Genomic DNA, 18,387 nt, shown 5'->3' with positions numbered 1-18,387 from the left:
GCTACTCTGAGATGGAGAGGTTAGCACAGGAAAGGAATTCGTGGCGGGCCGCATCAAACCAGTCAGTAGACTGATGACAAAAAAAAAAAGAGCCTAACCAGGAAGACTCAATGTAGAAGGAAGTGGGATACGGAAGTACTATTCAATGAAGAGGCACGCTTGAAATTCTCTGAGACTTTGGATAAAGAGATAATGAATAGCTCAGTAGGCTTTTCAGTTGAAGAGGAATGGAAACATCTAAAAAGGGCAGTCGCTAAAGCTGAGGAAAAAAAAGCGAAGGTAAACGGGAGGGAACTTCTAAGTAGCCATGGATAACAGAAGAAACACTTAAGCAGAACGACGAAAGAAGGAAGTACAAAAATGTTCAGAAAAATTCACGTATAAAGAAATATAGATCACTTAGGAAATAAATAATTAGAAAGTGGAGGGAAGGTAAGGCATAATGCCTGCATGAAAAATATAAAGAAACCGAAAATATAAATGATTCTAGCAGTGACTGAGTCAGCATATAAAAAAAGTCAAAACAACAGTCGGTGAAATGAAAAGCAAGGGTTATAAAGTTAAGTGTGCAGTGGGAATTACACTGTCAAAAGCATAGTTTAAAAAAGTACACTGAATGCCTCTACGAGGGAGAACACTTGCCTAATGCCGGCCGCTGTAGCCGAGCGGTTGTAGGGGCTTCAGTCCGGAACCTCACTGCTGCTACGGTCGCACGTTCGAATCCTGCCACTTGCATGGATGTGTGTGATGTCCTTAGGTTAATTATGTTTCAGTAGTTCTAAGTCTATGGGACTGATGACCTCAGATGATAAGTCCCATAGTGCTCAGAGCCATTTGAATAATTTTTGAACTTGGCTGATGACGTAATAGAAGAGGAAACAAGAGTAGACAGGAAGGAATAGGGGATCCAGTATTAGAAACAGAATTTAAAACAGCTATGGAGCACTTAACATCAAGTAAGAATTGTCATTGGGGGGAGTGGCGACAAAACGATTACTCCAGTTGGTGGTAGAATGTATGAAACTGGCGACGTACCATCAGAATTCGGGGAAAACATTATCCCCACAATTGCGAGTACTGCAACAAATAAAAAGTGAGAGACTTATCGGACAACCTGTTTAAGAGCTCATGCATCCCAGTTGCTGACATAATGTACAGGAAAAGAGAAAAGAAAACTGAGGCTGAGATACATGACGATCAGTTTGGCTTCAGGAAAGGTGAAGGCACCATAGAGGCAGCTCTGACGATGCGGTTGATAATGGAATCAAAACTAAAGTAAAATCTAGACACTTTCATAGACTTTGTTAACCTGGAAAATGCGTTCGACAATGTTAAATGGTGCAATACGTTCGAAATTCTGAGAAAAATAGTGGTAAGCTATAGGGAGAGACGGGTAATATACAATATGTACACTATGTGTTAAAAAGTATCTTGACATCCCCAAAAACATACATTTTTCATATTATGTGCCTTGTGCTGCCACCTACTGCCAGGCACTGTATATCAGCGACCTCAGTAGTCATTATACTTCGTTAGAGAGCAGAATGGGGCTCTCCGCCGAACTCACGGACTTTGAAAGTCGTCAGGTGATTGGGTGTCACTTGTGTCATACGTCTGTACGCGAGATTTCCATACTCCTAAGTATCCCTAGGTCCACTGTTTCCGATCTAATAATGAAGTGGAAACTGGAAAGGACACGTACAGCACAAAAGTGAACAGCAGGCTTTGGTGGAGACGAGGAGTCCGATCTCTGCGACAGCCTCAACCCCATATCCCTCGTGATCTTCTATTCCTTCATCTTCGTTAGAACATTTGAATCATTGTCGGAAGCATACGTTCATTGCTGGAAGTAATAGCAATAAAAAAAAGTCGAAAATCGTTTATGTTAGATACGGGTTATTTGAGCGATTTTAACAGTCAGGAGGAGCTGGAGACGAAAAGAACCGGTGTAACCGAAATCCGATAGTTTCAACGAAAACCACCATCCATAACCGGTAATACGGCGGGTGGCGCCCGTCGCTGGAGCCGTGGTGCGTCCCGGCCGCCCCGCTCAAGAGGCGGCGGCGAGTGGCGAGCGGCCACCCTCCAGCTGGTGGGCCGCGGCCGCGGTCGATGGCGCCGAGTGCCACGGTAAACAAATCGCAAAACCCGCCGCATCACACGGCCGCGCCGCGCCGCGCCGCGCCGCAGCAGCCTCCCATGTCACACGTCTCTGACTGTCGCGTCACATGACTGCGGCGCAAACAGACCGGCGCGCTGTCGATAGCGGACGCCCCACTCGCTACAGAGAGAGGCACTTTCCACATATGTCACGCTCACTTAATCAGTGAGTCCACAGGCAGCCCTTGTCAGAACCCCAGTGACAAACGACCATAATTTCTTCAGTGCTTATTACTGAGTAATTCCATGTGTCGAATCATTGTGCTGTGGTGGCCCATTACACCTGTTGCAGAGTTTTTCCTGTTTTCTATCCCAGACTGCGATTCTATCGCTTGAGCCTTGTCCCGCAGTTACCCAGGGTCAACCATCGTTAATCGGATTTGGCATGTTAATGTTTAAGGGGTGGCCGGATGCCCTTCCCGGGACGGAATTAGTGTACCCCAGTTGTGTTGAGTGTAACCCATGGAACAGTGCGAATGTGTTCAAATGTCTGCGAGCCGTGTAACTGAGACGGAACATGGGGACCAGCCCGGTATTCACCTAGCGGGATGTGGAAATCCGCCTAAAAACCACATCCAGACTGGCCAGCACACCGGCCCACGTCGTTAACCCGCCGGGCGGATTCGATCCGTGGCCGGCGCGCCTACCCGAGTCCAGGAAGCAACGAGTCAGCGCTCTCGGCTACACTGGCGAGTATCCCAGACGGTGATAATGGGGTCGATATTTGTAACAATACGAGTAAAGAAATAGTTGTGTACCTTCACTTACAATTTTCTTGCTGGTTTGCCGTCATGAATGTAAAAAACTACACGGTCGATTCACAATAACGTGACCACTGCCTCCGTTCGACGGCAGGTGGTGGACCTAGCACTGCAAGATAATAAAGTATGTTTGGGGGGCACAAGGGTAACAGTCCAGTCGTTCTCGTAATGCAGAAACGAAGCGACGTATCAGACATCTGAAGGGGCAAGATCATAGGCCTTTGGGCCAACGATGGGATCATCTGTAAACTGTTCGCTTGCCGCCGTGGCTAAAGTCTACTGTACATGGCAAAATGGCTCTATCAAAAACCGCCGCCGAGGCAACCGTGGTGCAAAATGGGCTGTAGATGACAGGGGTAAACGAGGGTTGCAGAGACATGTGTAGGCGAATAGACGTACAACTGTTGAGCAACTGACCACCAAGATGAACCTGTCCGCAGCTCGTGGTCGTGCGGTAGCGTTCTCGCTTCCCGCGCCCGGATTCCCGGGTTCGATTCCCGGCGGGGTCAGGGATTTTCTCTGCCTCGTGATGACTGGGTGTTGTTTGATGTCCTTAGGTTAGTTAGGTTTAAGTAGTTCTAAGTTCTAGGGGACTTATGAACGTAGATGTTGAGTCCTATAGTGCTGAGAGCCAGCCAAGATGAACCAAAGGGATATCATCAGGGTCTTCTGAAAGGCCGTTCAGCGAAAGGGTCTGCGTATGGGTCTCAGCAGCAGGCCGTGGATCATTGGCCCTTGCTGGCTGCAGTTCATCGGAGACGAAGGCTGGAGTTTTCACGCCAGTACTGCGACAAAATGTCCAGTCAGTAGCGACAGTGGCCTCTTCAGGTGTATGACGTTTTATGCTCCATCGGATAGATGGCCGTTGGCGTGTACGGTATGAATCGTCTGAGAGCAAACCCCTGCTGCAGTCGTCGGAAGTGTTCAGGCCGAAGGAGGGAATGTGATGGTCTGTGGAATGTTTTCGTGGTATACCCTGATTCATTCTGGAAGGTTCCATGAATAAAGTATCCTTGGGCACCAAGTCCACCCATATAGGAAGTTTCATTATCCTCGCCATGACGTCATCTGCCACACGGACAATGCAATTTGTCACACAGCTCGCAATCTACGTGCGTGGGTCTAAGAGCACCAGGACGAGTTTACCCTATTCCCTAGCCACCAAACTCCTCCAGATTCAAACCCAATTGGGAATCTGTGGGACCATCTTGATCTGTATCTGGCACCATTGATTGTTAAGGAGACGGAATGGCTCCATATCCAAGCGTTTACGTTCTACAGCCTCTTCCTGCACTTCTCGAAGCGGTCCACGTTGCGAAAAATGGTCATTCTTACTTGTGACAAGTGGTTATATTATTTTGATGGGACAGGGTGCGTAGTAGCGCTTCTTCCCCAAATGCGGGCCATTTCTTCAGCAGTAAAAATGACCAAATTTGTTTCTGAAATTAGGTTTGCAGAGAGGTTGGAAAACCATTGAATACATTTGTAAATGCGTCACTGTCGTCAGCAAACACCGGCCATAAAGGTGTTCACGGTTATGTATCACGTTTTAGTGTATACTGTACAATACAATACGGTAGAATTCGCAATCTTGGGCCGTACCTGCACAGACGGAGCCTTTGGAGAGGGAAAACGATAGAGGTGGCGGATCAGCTGTGAACCATCACAGTGCGTTGCAGGAGGTGCAGTTCAAATGTATATACTGCATAGTTTGTAAACTGCAGCTAGCGAGTCTGCAATCGATCGTACTGACAAGTTATGTCAGTACGACTAAATATTCAACAACTATAAATTTCAATATTTTCTCGCTATAGTACCGAAAAACAAATTGTCTCATAATTAAAGGGTCAACCAAAGCAAAAGAAGTTCGACAGTTGAAAGGAAATTTCATAGTACAAAAAGGGGTAAAAAAATGTTCCAGCTGACAATGTCACTTGCTACGATATCGACAACGTAAAACAAAGAAGATCAGTTACGTCGAAGTTATGAGTCAATCCCATTAAACGCATATGGGTGACGTTACGTAACAATAAAATATTTTACTCCTTCTTCCGGCTCTTTCGAAAGTAGTGGAGCCTTGGGAAGCCCTCGTGGCTATGCTTTATTCACTTTACTGAACGGTTGGAATAGATAATACTTCCTTCAACCTTTTCTAGCACATATTTTAATGAAATTTTCCTTCCTTCAGGATTCTTATGAGAAAATTTTGCATACAATCACTCACACCTGAATCTGAAGAACTTTCTCTCCATCAACGCCTAATGTTACTCCAACTACTTTACAAGAGATTCATCGTAGTATGAGAGTGATGTAGTTTCTGCAGCGCAATCCTTAGCTTTGAACCGTCGAATTTCCTCTGCCAAAAAAGTCCATTAGGAGACGTACGTTGCAGATTTGTCTGGTTTTCGGACGTGATGAAAACTTAGGATGTTAAAATAATTTATCCAAGACACTGATGAATCCTTTTCACAGCAGATCTATTTTCCGTAAGTATTTAAAAAGGTATTCACTGACAAAACAGCAGCTGTTTTGCATCATTACACTGGCCAAATTGTGACTGACTTCAAGTGCTTTGCAACGCTCAGTATGTACCCTATCTTATGAATGTATGCTCTTTGGCCTACTTTCAAAAACAATCACATTTACTGATTTATGACTATAAGTTAATGGTTTACAACAAACTGTTAGTGTTGTTTTGAAGACAATAAATGATGATTCATTCTAAATACATTTCTAAATATTATTCTTTTGACTTTTGTGTGGAAATTTGGTTATGAAGTTACAATAACAAAACCTGTCTTGATGTAACGTTGGATTTTATTCCTGACATTAAATTAAGTACAGGACAAAATGTCGAAATACAATTTCGGGTTAAAGTTCCCTATGAAAATTTCGTAACATCAAACTGACTGAAAATCAATAGTCTTTAGATCAGACTGTTGGGAAATCATTAATGAAAAAGTTAATTACAACTGATCTAAGTGATTTTTAGTAATTGACGTGATACATAAAGTGCACAAGTCACGTTAAATACATCAGATGACTGATAAATTTTCCAGAAGCCGGTTTTGAGATGAGCTGATATTTACGAATTTTGTTAATTAATCAGTGGATTAATTACAACATAGATATGTCTATTAACATGTGAATGTAATAATGCAATCAAGAGATTTAAATTACAAATGTTGCTAAAATTTACGACAGGATGTTAGTTAAAAAACCAGGTTTTCTAATAATTATAGCTTTCTGTTAATTACACTTAAATGATCTGAAATAATGATGTTAATTTGGTATATAAGTGAACCCTACAGTTGTAATTGGTGATTGAAATTAAGAAAAACAATACTTTCTAAGTTTTGTTCATTACATATTGTGTATCGGGTAATGTACGATCTGCTAAACCTTTAGTGGTATCAAAGCATTCAATAACTACCCTATAACTACTCCTGTTACAAACGGTAGGCGTAGGCAATGGTACCATGCCATACAATAAAGAGACAGCAAGGAGGACGCTCGGGGCTTTCTAACCGGCACGCGCTGCTCAACTGTAATGCCAATTCCCCCGGAAGAACAGAATGGATTCGTCCAGCTTTCACGATGGGACTGCGCTTCTACGACGGTGCCACATTATTTGGCGCGTGGTCTTCCACTGTCACAGCACTGCTGTTTATTCTATATCTACGCGTCATCTGCATGATAGTCACCCACCCTGGCCAAAATATAGGAGTGTGATGAAGAAGACAGTGGAAACGCTATCATACTACGCAGTGGCATACGCTCCTAGAACTACACCAGTGGACACTATTTTCAGCAGCTATCAGCATTTCACAGTGATAACTATAGCTATTTGAACAGTTGTATTAACATTTCTTTCAATTTGACCGCTCAGTAACATTACCATACTGTTTCCAGGAGGAATATATGTAATATTCCTTCTCGTTTCTTTACTCCAATATTAATTTTACTGCATTTATCGCTATCCTTGTCAATGCCATGGTGTTTCGTCTACATTCACAATACTGCAAATGGCTCTGAGCACTATGGGACTCAACCTCTGTGGTCATCAGTCCCCTAGAACTTAGAACTACTTAAACCTAACTAACCTAAGGACATCACTCACATCCATGCCCGAGGCATGATTCGTACCTGCGACCGTAGCGGTCACGCGGTTCCAGACTGTAGCGCCTAGAACCGCACGGCCACTCTGAGCTGCCTCACAATACTGCAGGTACCAGTTTGTATCATCAGGGACACACCTCAGGAGTCAGTGTGTCAACGTGTACGAAAATACCTCGAGTACAACTTCATAGATACATATGTAGATGGACAGTTTCCTCGCCTTGAAAATTCGTTCCCGCATTATTGAAGCCGAAGGAAGACGGAAGACTTGCCAGCAGGAATGAGAGAGATGGGAGATTAATTGAGTTTTGCAATAAGTTGTAGATAGTAATAGCAAATACTGTATTTAAGAATGAGAAGAAGATGAGATATATTTGGAAAAGCAGTAACTTCAAATCTAACTACGAAACAGAAATGCACATCTGGGTAGACGACGAAATTTCACAAAATTTTAGTGCTATTAAAACCAGGAAGTCTGCCATTATGAAATTTGGTATTTTGTCTTAAACTGATATACTGGTCCCGCGGCTATGTACAAAATGTGAAATATAGGTTGACTCTTATAGAGAAGTTAGCAGCAAGCAGCCACTTTCGACAATGCTATTTATTTGTGTATATAGCGCTATTTAAAACAATAAAAAGCATTGTAAAAAGTGCCTGTTCCTTTTGTCTCATCTGCAAGAGTTAACTTGTATCATGGAATTTAACGTAAAGTACTGTTCAAAGATGTTTGAGATGAAGTGGAGGTTTTAAAAAAATGTATTAGAACACATCGGAAACACAGACCTTCAATACATATCAACCATACATTGAAGATGCAAACAGCAAGTGGGCGGAAAATTCAAAAAACTAAGCATAGGTTTCGATATAGACGGCTGCTTAGAGCCGCTGCAACATGAACTCCAGACACCCTTAGTAATCAATAAATGAACAAGAAATATGTTTTGTTGTGATTTTTGGGGTTCACGGCCTCTCAGTGGTAATGTTATTAGCGCCAAGAAGAAATACATATCGAAGTAAATCTGAACCCAATTGCATTTTAAAACAAGTAATTGGTGAAAAGTAAACTGTTGTGAAAGTAACCCATTTTTTAAATTCCATTTTTCAGGTTTGATGGTTTGCGCCGGCCGGTGTGGTTGAGCGGTTCTAGGCCCTTCAGTCTGGAACCGCGCGACCACTACGGTCGCAGGTTCGAATCCTGCCTCGGGCATGGATGTGTGTGATGTCCTTAGGTTAGTTAGGTTTACGTAGTTCTAAGTCCTAGGGGACTGATGACCTCAGACGTTAAGTCCCATCGTGCTCAGAGCCATTTGAACCATCTTTTGATGATTTGCATCTGACACTTTCCGGATAAATAATGAATACTGGAAAAAGACTTTAGTTTTCCTTTATCTTTTTGAACTGTAAATAATTGTTTATGAACCGTAAAGGTCGCCGCAAATGCGCTCAGTTTTATGCATGGCTGTGTAGGTTAGTTCCCTCTTACATTCTAGCACACACTGCCCTGAACTTTGACGCGAACTCGGGTGCTGCTGAACGTTACCACATCGGAAATGTAGAAACTTCATCAGCGCTTTCCTTTAGGACAGACACGCCTGTATACTGAGATTAGTTTGTAGATACCTCCCTACGACTTTCAATGTGTTCGTAATAGAGTCGTAAATAATAAAAGGCCTTTCGGCAGAATTCATCACGTTTCTACCGCTCCCGCTTATTGTTTGCGGCAAGTGAACAGAAAACGTCAGCATTACCACACTTCAGGCGTTCATCATTGAACACCAAACTTATTAATCAGCGTCTCTACTGTCTTATTCAGCAGCTGTTCTAAACGTTCCGAGAAGTTGAATCAACATCATTTCTCAAACATAAAGGAACAATTTTTTTAAAAAAATCTATTAATCGTACTGAGCATTAGAAGCGTGTAATGCGAGAGGCGTTTCACTTTTTCAATAATGCATCAACAACATTTGGTTCTCTCAGTACGGATAAATTGCTATCAAATTATCATTCACGTAGAGCAAAAATATGTTTTCCATAGGAATATAATATTTTCCATACGTACTTAACGCTTACTGTAACACCTGGAATGGTTTTTTTTTTCTGTTGATGGTTTTTCCTCTCGTTGCTAGCAGCATTGTATGTACGAAATATGCATGAGGAAAATTGTTTTTAATTCAAAATTTTATTGTAAATGTGTAATTTGTAATGTCAGTAAATAAAATAGCACAAATGACGGAACTAATGCGGCGAAAATACTTTTTCTTAATTTTTATAAAAAGATGGACGTAAATCCATCTTTAAACTCAAAAGAAGAAAAGGAATAGGTAGCCTTAAGGCAAAATCGAAGGGCAATAAGTGCATATCGCATAAGACTTTGTAATAAGTTTAATCTGTCCTCACCGACGATCATAATATGAAATACTTCACTAGGAGTGAAGGAAATTCTCACGCATTCATACCATTAATTTTACACTAACGCAAAAAAATCACAACACCAAAAAGTTATTAATGTAGAATAATGAAATTTTGGGAATACATTTGTTTAGGTAACACATGTAAATGATTAACATTGCAAGATCACAGGTTAATGCAAGCGCCAGGTAAGTCATTGCAAATGTGAAATTCTGGTACATTAATAACCGGTGTAACGGACAGACTGTAGAATGCAAGCGTGCAAGCATGCATGCATTGTTTTGTGCAGGTATCAGACGCCAATTTCGGGACAGAGTTCCACGCCTGTTGCACTTGGTCGGTCATTGCAGCATGAAGATGAATCTAGGATTGCCGTCCGATGATGCCCCATACGTGATCGATTGAAGACAGATCTGGTGATCGAGCAGCCAAGGAAACAGGTAGGCACTCTGCACTTCATGTTGGGTTACAACAGCGGTATGTGAGCGCATGTCACCCTGACGGAAAACACGCCATGGAATGCTGTTAATGAATGGTAGCACAACAGGTCGAATCACCAGACTGGCGTGCAAATTTGCGACAGCGTGCGTGGGATAACTAAGAGAGTGCTCCTGCTGTCTTACGAAGTCGCTCCTCAGACCATAGCCCCAGCTACATGTCCAGCGTGTCCAGCACGCACACAGGTTGGTTGCAGACCCTCAACTGGCTTCTTCTAGCCAATACACAGCCATTAAGGGTATTGAGGCCGAACCAGCTTTCACCAGACAAACCTCCATTCTGACCTCCAATGAGGTCTTGCTTGACACCACTGATGTCACAATTGGCGGTAATTTGGGGTCAGTGGAATAGAAATGGTGTTGCTTTGGGGTCAGTAGAGCGCACGCTGCAGGGTGTCTGGATTGGATGGTTCAAATGGCTCTGAGCGCTATGGGACTTAAATTCTAAGGTCATCAGTCCCCTAGAACTTAGAACTACTTAAACCTAACTAATATAAGGACATCACACACCTCCATGACCGAGGCAGGATTCGAACCTGCGACCGTAGCGGTCATGCGGTTCCAGACTGCAGCGCCAAGAACCGCTCGGCCACTCCGGCCGCCAGTCTGGATTGGAGCTGCCCTTAAAATAATGTATTTGTCACCGATGTGTCACTGTGGTGCCAACTGCTCCTCAGAATGTTGTGCCAGAGCCACTCGCCAAATACGATGGTCTTCCCTCTCGGCTGTTTCACGTGGACGTCCCAAGTCCGTTCTTCTTGCTACTGTACATTCTCGTGACCATGGCTGCCAACAGTCATGTACAGTGATTACATTCCTGCCAAGTCATTCGGCAGAATCGCAGAAGGAACCCCCAGCTCCTCCTAGCCTTATTAAACGACCTCTTTCAAGCTAAGAGAGATGTTGATAATACGTGTATGTAGCGTAAAGGCTTTCTTGACTAACACCATCACACTACGTCCAACCTCAGAGGTAACTAACGCTAGAAACGTTAGAGCATGTGATCAAAGGAAACCTGATTTTCATCACCATGGTGGCGCTATTAGCACCGATCTTATGCGACTGGTGCGAAATTTGAGGACACATCATTTTTCAGATGAAGAAACACGCCTACCAACTTTCCTTTATAATGAAAAACTGCTGCTTGGTGCTGAGATTTTTTCCGTTCGTGTATTTTGTCTTAACATGAAATACCTGGGTTCTATTTAGACCAAATATTACTTAACTCTCCAGTTCTGCTACAGTATGCAGAATGGTTAACACAATTACAACAGTGGAAAACCTTCACCTTATGTAAATTTGCCAACACAGTCACTGGCACTGCACGGCGTGTATATTGTTTTTGTAATGTTCTTTCCAACGCGACTGACATATACATTAAGTGAACAAAATCATCCGGACACATTAGAAAGCAATAAGCTGGACAGCTGGCAATATCTCCGAAACCACGAGTGATTTCTTACAACCACCCACGGCAATGCTCGACAGTCGCTGTCCATCACATCACGAAGGTCTGTCTTGGCTTAGATGCTTTTTTTTCCCTCGCATTTACACATCACATTCGAATAACTAACATTCGGGCAGTTTTTGAAGGTGAAAATACTCCTGACGAATCTGATAATAAAGTGATATCCAATGTCTAAGTTCTGAGTCACACAGCTCTCCTGAGCTTGCTATTTTGCGATTGCTGCTTCCCTACTGACAACACAATAATCTCGCCTCCTTTGACACTGGCAGATCCAATATCGTGACATCTGGTCGTCAATTCCGCGCTTTACAGAAGTATTTTCGTATACTTTTCATCTAATAATGTGTGTAGCACCATTGTCGGGTACTACCGACGCTTCGCGGTGAAACTGCTGCCTCCCGTTTAGTGAGTGGTAGGTAAATGTACAGTACCTTGTCGATGGAGCTATAACTTTGAAGGCATTCAGCACAAGCTTATCGAATAACAGGGAAGATTTTTTATACTTCGCTATACATAACTGCCTCGTAAAGTATGTGTTTCGCACCCACCATTCATACACATCCTATCCTTGTTAATTCATTGCAGAGATCAAAGTCGATTCGGGACGATGATTGGGACAAGTTGATGACATCATCTATTGAGGATCTATTGAGTACTGATTACCGCAAAGCAACTACAGTCAGGAAAGCAGGTAACCGGTATAAAATTTGCGACGTCGAGCCTTACGATCTCCTTGTGTCTGATGAACATGATTCTGCTGCGGCGAACTCAAAACCCTCCCTCAAATGATGCTGCCAAGCAGCGACTAAACGTTTTAATTTCATACTATTGCCTGTTGAGATAGACTGCACGGAAACGACACAGTACGCAAAATGCAAACGTCTTAAAAAGACCACTAATGGAACAGATGTTGGGTGATAACGGAGCACACAATGCGGGATAAGAAGATTTACAGGTACAGAGGAAAACGACTGTAGAAAGTATAATGTGGTGTCCAGCCTGTAATGAGACCTACTTTGAAATTCCTCCAAAGGAATGGTCAGGGTATTCGACTGCTCAGACATTTAAGGAGCAAGATTTAATTTTTTTGTAATGACACATTGATTTTGAGTTGTATTAATTTTCAGTTCAGTACTCCTTTCATTATACGTTATTCCATAGAAAATACAGTGTGGTCAGAAACAGAGTGAAAAGTTTGTAATGGCATTGCAGGGTAGATTGTACTGAGAAACAAGAGTTAAGAAAAGATTCGATATGTTATGCCGTTTCCGAGTTAATTAACATCGAAGTCAGCCAATCAGGACGTTGCGCACGCAAATTCAATTGGACTACCAGATACAATTTTTGTCAGTTGTTCTCATAACGCACGAGACTGCGCAGCCTTTGGCAAGAGTTCGATCTATACTGCCGTCTCATGTCCAAATTTTGTATCGTCCTCTTTCTCGGTTTTAGGAAACCAAACGAAGAACACGGTTGGTGACCGTCTGTGGTGGGCCGCTTGGATTTCCACAAGGAACGACTTGATTGGCTATCTTAAATGCTAACTAACTCGGAAACGGCGCAACGTACTGAATTTCTTCTTAACAATTATTTCTCAGCACAACCTTTCCTGAAACGGACTCAAAAACTTCAGAGAATGTTTCTGACCACTCTGTATATAGCGATACCCAATTAATTAACGTACTCTTTTATACATTCTGAGAACAAAGCTGTATTCAGCTCTTGTCAGTTTTCTTATCTTGTCTCCTGGCCTTTGTCATCTTGCTCCAGTAGTGGAGCAAATTTACCCCATAGTATTAGCTTGTAAAAATTGGGAAATAGTTCATTAATTCAAAAATTATGAAACTAGGTAGTATAGAAAGCTATTCTGTTAACACACGAGACAGAAATAAAGGTTACAAAATGAATTAATTAAAAGTTCTTGAACATTATCGTCAACTCGTCCAATTTCCTCTACTACTCTGCAAAACGATAAAACGATGCTTTCTGTCAGGACGTTCGAAACTTTATTTCCATTACGTGCTGTAAAACGTCAGCCATCCTTGGACTCGCCCTTCGCTCGTCGTAACAGTCAAGCCAGGCTCAACTTTAACTTGTTTAGGAGAATAGAAGAAATACTGGCCCATCATCTCCAGCATGAACAAAATATTGCCTTCGCCCACTATCACAATGGTGAATACAGTACACAGGTGCACACAGATGATAGGTTAAATTCCCAAGAACTGAAACCAAAATAGCTATGAACAACTTTTTTAAGTAATAAAAATGCTGAGATTCGTGTCCATATAAAATTCATTATTTCAGTTTCAAAAACAGCAGGTTGTAATCGTGAGCAAAAATATTTGTTAGATAAAATGCAAAATGACAATAGTAACGTATCAACAAAAATATATTTTACCTACATTTCATTCAACTTCATTCAATATTTCGCAAAATAATTAGTCCGAAAATTAATGTCTTAGTTAATCTTAGTGGCTAATTGTTTTGCAACCACACTTCATTTACAGTTTGTTCGTAACTTAGTTGTTTCAAACTATTGTCTTCAGTACTGAGTGAAGCCACAACGCTGAGCACTTCTCACATGCAAGTACGATCCATGTTTGATATATGACGTTTTTCTACTACCTGTTTAACGTTGTATGGGATGCATGAAATGAGGTACGGAAGGAATCGATTTTGCGATACCTAACTCATTTCAAACTGCAAGAATTATGTTAACTGTCCTTGAACATTCTTAGCGGTTTTACCGCCTTTCGTCCGTGGCAGGGAATGTCATACGATAATCTACACTTGGCGGCTGATGTTAAAATCAAACTGGCCACTTGGATGACGACATCGTCACTATACAGCGCCCGACCTTAGCAGTTGCCCGGAAGACATCATTTATGCGCCAGCAAGAATGGTAACTTACCTATTGCTAACAGTCCTTCAGCCCCTGCGTAGATCTTCGCTGTTGACATCACAAACTTGCCAACAGCTCTGCCAACGTCCCTCACTGTTGTAAATGTCTTTCTCCACAGCACACAGTGGAACTTTGGCCCTCTGTGACGAGCAGGTACCATTCAAAGTACTCCTTGTGCTACGATATTAACGGGCGACCATAGCCAGCGTATGAACAAGATTACAGACCCGCAACCTGTCATTTGCTAGAGTACCATTGTAAATGTGACACGAGGAAGCACAAGGTTTGAGAGGCGAATGTTAACAAAATACATATCAACCGTTGACTGAGAAACTTTGTCAAAAAGGCCAGCACAAATTAACTGCGTCTATATCTTTTATGGTTATAAGAGGGAACAGCATCACAATATTAAAACCAACCAGAGGACAGCACCTAATCGTCACCACCGACCACCGAAGTCAACCAGATTTATGGTATATGCAAGGCTCGACCAGAAATGAAAGCAAAAGCTCCAGATGGCCAAGTCGTTTAGAAAAAAAAGTATCACCTTTCGCGGGCTACGTGTGGATCATGAGCGTTCTTATGTTAGCACAGTTTCCAGGCCGCGCTTGGCGAAGAACAGCAATTACTACACTACAAATATGCCGACGTGATGCTCAGTGTATTATATTTACTACTATTCTCATAAAAGGCAAGAAAAGGAAAGGTAAAGGAAAAGTGGCGGATGAGTACGCGGCAAACTATAGGAATGCCGTCACTACTGCATGAGAATCTGCTAAACGTACAACAAACTCACACAAACATTTTTGACTGATTTAATTAAGAATATTTTTTTCCTGTTAACTGATCTCAGGAAGGAAAAACAAGAGCACAACTATACGATGAAATTTTTCAATATGAAGAAGAGATTTTTTGAATAAAACCGTCTAGATCGTGTATTAAAATTTCTTTATGGTAAGGTTACGGCTGCTACCGTCATTAGATATCAGAAGGCTCGGGATTAAAAGAAGTTTCTGTGTCAGTGCTACAAACTATATGCATACTGCCGTCATCAGACGTCAAGAAGCGTAGAACATTTAAAAGGAGGTTTTGTGTGAGCACTAAAAGCTATCCCCAATGATTAGGCATAGCTTTTAGTACTAACACAGAATCTTCTTTTACAAGTTCTAAAGTATTTGCTATCTGATGATGGCAGCAGCCAAAACGTCGTAATAAATAAAGAAAGAAATTTAATACGCTACCTATACGATTTAATTTACAAAATATTCTCAGTTACTGTGGACTCCTATAGGAAATTTTTTCCCTGTATAAATACGAAGAAGGAAGGCCATCATGAAGTATTAAAATGATTTCTCCAGCCCCCCCCCCCCCTTTCCACAAGTGCAGTCGCTAGCGCAACCTTGTAATGTCTATTTCTATGGTCTTGTTAGGAATTTGATTTCATCGAGAGAAGAAAAGAAATCACATCCCGAGAATATTGCATCAGAATACATCTCACTGCCAATATTTGGTTAAATGATGCATCACGCGTGGCATGCTGCTACACTGCACGATGTAAATAACCTGTTATGAATGTAAACCAGATTCGTTTTTCTGTAGAAACTTTAAAACCACCGTGTAATTGTAAAAATTCGGAGCGTACAACTTGGGCAAGATGCCAAGAAAACTACGGCTTCTCTTGTTTTTATGATGAATTTCACCCTAGCTTGTGTAGATCGACTCTACAATAATGAATGTGAAAGATACCAAGAAAATTAAAGTTTCTCTTGTTTTATGATGAATATCACCCTATCTCCTGTAAATCGTTATCTTTAAAATATCAAAAAAATTTTATTTTATTTACGACGTCCTCGTGTATGCTCTACAATGCTTTCCAGAAAATTTATTTGCGGTCTGAAATTTTCGATTCTCTTTCCTCTTCTGACTTTTACGAAAATGTTAATAAATACAGTGTTCAGAGTGAGTTAGAAGGAAAGATACGTTGTTTGAGGGGTGTTAGCATGAGTTTATTCTAAACGAAGAGTGGGCATACGAGCCCTATACCGAATGGGTTTTTTTGAGATACAGTACATTTAACGTACATTGTTGTTTCTTTCTGTATTATTCAAACATTATCATTTTTATAACGTAGCACCGTTGTGCAGAGACAGTCGAGACGAACAATTTGGTACCGAACAAAAAAAATGGTTCAAATGGCTCTGAGCACTATGGGACTTAACTTCTGAGGTCATCAGTCCCCTAGAACTTAAAACTACTTAATTCTAACTAACCTAAGGACATCACACACATCCATGCCCGAGGCAGGATTCGAACCTGCGACCGTAACGGTCGCGCGGTTCGAGAGTGTAGCGCCTAGAACCGATCGGTAACACCGAAAATTTGTGGTCTATCATGTCGTGAAACTACCTGAAAATGGCTTACAAAACCATCCCAAGCTAGAGAGCATGCGTGTTGCGCGAGATTTTCAATAATCGCAGAAACTGTAAGTCCTAGAGAGAAAACGAATTGGAAGTACGAAATTTAATGTACTTAAATTTTCTACTGCGACACGTTTTCACCGGAGGTTTTCGGTTTTCGAGTTATTCAAGAAAAACCTACAAAAGTGAAACATAATGTTTCCTTTTACGGAAACCATTCGGAAGTTTTGTTCAGAATCATTAATACTGTTATCTTCCCACCTCTGAAAGCATGTAGTTTTCCTCCTAACTCATTCTGTACTGAGCATCTTTTTTACTTATTTGCAACGTAAGTGACGTAAAACTTGAAAACAAACTTGACTCCACGACTCTTCGATTACCGTTCAGTGCTCTTTTCATTGCACCAAACGCTGCCTAGTAACTTTTTTTTTTTGTGACATCAGTCTCGCTCTACAGTTTTTACCGTATACGGAAACTCTCTGTAGAGGGTAACGCAAAGGGATCGTGCTTCGCCCGATCCGCGCCAACGCTGCTGTGTTGTTCTATATGAAAATGTTCAAATGTGTGTGAAATCTTATGGGACTTAACTGCTAAGGTCATCAGTCAATAAGCTTACACACTACGTAACCTAAATTATCCTAAGGACAAACACGCACACCGATGCCCGAGGGAGTTCTCGAACCTCCGACGGGACCAGCCACACAGTCAATGACTGTTCCATACGATTGGCCATCTGGAGCTTCCACCTCTGTCACTTTTGCTTATAACCAGACGTCCGCCCCTGGTAGCTGAGTGGTCAGCGCGACGGAATGTCATACCTAACGGACCGGGTTCGATTCCCGGCTGGGTCGGAAATTTTCTCCGCTCAGGGACTGGGTGTTGTGTTGTCCTTATAATCATCATTTTATACCCATTGACACGCAAGTCACCGAAGTGGCGTCAACTCGAAAGACTTGCACCAGGCGAATGGTCTACTCGACGGGAGGCCCTAGCCACTCGGCTATATATAAATAGTCAGACGCTGTACATACCACATATATGGACGAAATCGATGATAGCGAGTGGGTGCGGTCCTCTTATAAGATGGTAGGAAGAAATCCGCTAACAGTGGCAGGGGACAGGGGAGTCGGGACCTAAGGCCGCATCATCAGGTGCAACAACGGTAAAAGATCATAAGCATACCCGTCGTTCCTATGATCTTCCTAACATCGTGCCTTTCAACTGCCTACATGTTCGGCATGCCAACTAGTCTCTCTTTGTTTTTCATGCGGGCCGCTTTTACTTTGCCCAGCATCGGGTTGCCCAGCGTCACACCGACGCATGCAGATTTCGAGGAATGGAGAAGAGACCTTTCACTGGCCATGGTACTGATGATATCACTGAATAGTAAATTTTAACTAGGAGCGATGAATTTGCCTTTTATCTCTTAATGTTGTTGTACATGATGATGAGGCTTTAGGCCGCGAAACCGTATTAAAAAACAACAATTTTACAAGTCGTTAGCGGAAATTTTCCTTACATCATGCCTTTCAACAGCTGCGGATGCCCAGAATTGAATCTCAATGTGGACAAGTGTAATGTGCTGCGAATACGTAGAAAGATAGATCCCTTATCATTTAGCTACAATATAGCAGGTCAGCAACTGGAAGCA

The sequence above is a fragment of the Schistocerca piceifrons genome, chromosome 3, assembly GCF_021461385.2.
Source record: "Schistocerca piceifrons isolate TAMUIC-IGC-003096 chromosome 3, iqSchPice1.1, whole genome shotgun sequence".
Taxonomy (NCBI): domain Eukaryota; kingdom Metazoa; phylum Arthropoda; class Insecta; order Orthoptera; family Acrididae; genus Schistocerca; species Schistocerca piceifrons.
Note: the sequence above shows the minus strand (reverse complement) of the source record.